The 1520-nt window shown below is 43.2% G+C and overlaps 1 non-coding gene across 1 annotated transcript; it reads right to left on the bottom strand.

Moving 5' to 3' along the window:
- Positions 1 to 964: 964 nt before the first annotated feature.
- On the bottom strand, positions 965 to 1177 carry LOC119618725 (small nucleolar RNA U3). The gene has a single exon (XR_005235087.1). It is a non-coding gene; the product is annotated as a small nucleolar RNA U3 (small nucleolar RNA).
- Positions 1178 to 1520: the final 343 nt, after the last annotated feature.

Raw genomic sequence — 1520 nt, 5'->3', positions numbered from 1 at the left:
GCTAACATTTAAGAACTACTTTTGCAGAGTCTAATATGGAAGCGAACTGTGTAGTTCTCTCTACTCTGTCATGCGCTTTGCATGATCTCCTAGTCATTGTGTCCTGGAGCCCAGCCCAAAAGGCCTCCCAACCTCTGCCCTTCTTTGTTTTGATCAAGAAGAGTGTCTCTGGAGCACACCTACTGACTCCGTGGTAGATCTTGATTTGTATCAGGCTTTTATGAAAAATTGCCACACATAACTACAGTTCTTTTTGAAATAACTTATTATATGTAAAATTAAATTGCTTTCCACTCAATGAATATCTGTAAGAAATAGCTTTTTAGTTTTTATTTTTCCTTTTTTGAGGCAGGGTCTCACTTTGCTGCCCAGGCTGGTTTCAAACTCCTGGGCTCAACCTTTCCTCCCACCTCAGCCCCCATGGTTACTGCAACCACAGGCACATGCCACAATGTCTGGCTAATTAAAAAAATATATATATATATATATATTTTTTTTTGGCTGGGTGTGGTGGCTCATGCCTGTAATCCCAGCACTTTGGGAGGCTGAGGTGGGCAGATCACTTGAGGTCAGGAGTTCGAGACCAGCCTGGCCAACATGGTGAAAACCCATCTCTACTAAAAGTACAAAAAAATTAGCTGGGTGTGATGGCAGGCACCTGTAATCCCAGCTACTTGGGAGGCTGAGCCATGAGAATCGTTTGAACCCGGAGGCAGAGGTTGCAGTGAGCTGAGATCACACTACTGCGCTCCAGCCTGGGCAACAGAGCGAGACCCTGTCTCAAAAAAATAAAAATTAAAACGAAACAAACAAAAAAATTTTTTAAGGCAGGGTCTCACTCTGCTGCCCAGGCTGATCTCAAACTCCCAGACTCAGGGAATCCTCCTTGCTCAATCTTCTAAAGTGCTGGGGTTACAAGTGTCAGCCCCTGCACCTGCCCTTAATTAATTAATTATAAATGGGAAGCACTGAAACCGTGTCCTTCCCCTCTTACTCTTCCAGAGGAAGAGAAGATCATCAGTGGCAAACGGCAGTTGCAGGAAAGCAACACCCACAGCGGGTTTCACGCATGTGGAGAGCACCCTGTGCCTCCTCCTCCCGGTTTCCCGTGCTCCACAAGTTCAGAGAAACTTCTCTCACAATCAACTATAGAAACGATGTGGGAAAGTACAGTCTTAGAAATAACATTTTAATTGCAGCATATCAGAGTGAAAAAAAAAAACAGAGATGTTGGAATTGGACAATTCTGGTTTCAGATCAGTTTCATTGTTCATCCTCGTGATGTTTGGCAAGAAATAAAACGTCTCTGCATTCAGTTTCCTTGTCTGTGATATGAAATAACACATTGCAAATATGCTGAGTGTTGAGAAAATAATGAACAACATGCAAGGAGTAGTTGGGATATGGTAGCTGCTCAGTAGATAATCATGATGGTCAATATTCACCATTGACAAGTAGCTGTGGAATCCACAAATGGTGGACATAAAAAGTTAACCAGTGAAGTGCTGGGACAACGTTGC

This window comes from Chlorocebus sabaeus, chromosome 18 (genome assembly GCF_047675955.1).
Source record: "Chlorocebus sabaeus isolate Y175 chromosome 18, mChlSab1.0.hap1, whole genome shotgun sequence".
Classification (NCBI taxonomy): domain Eukaryota; kingdom Metazoa; phylum Chordata; class Mammalia; order Primates; family Cercopithecidae; genus Chlorocebus; species Chlorocebus sabaeus.
Note: the sequence above shows the minus strand (reverse complement) of the source record. Positions and strands in the feature narration are given on the sequence as shown.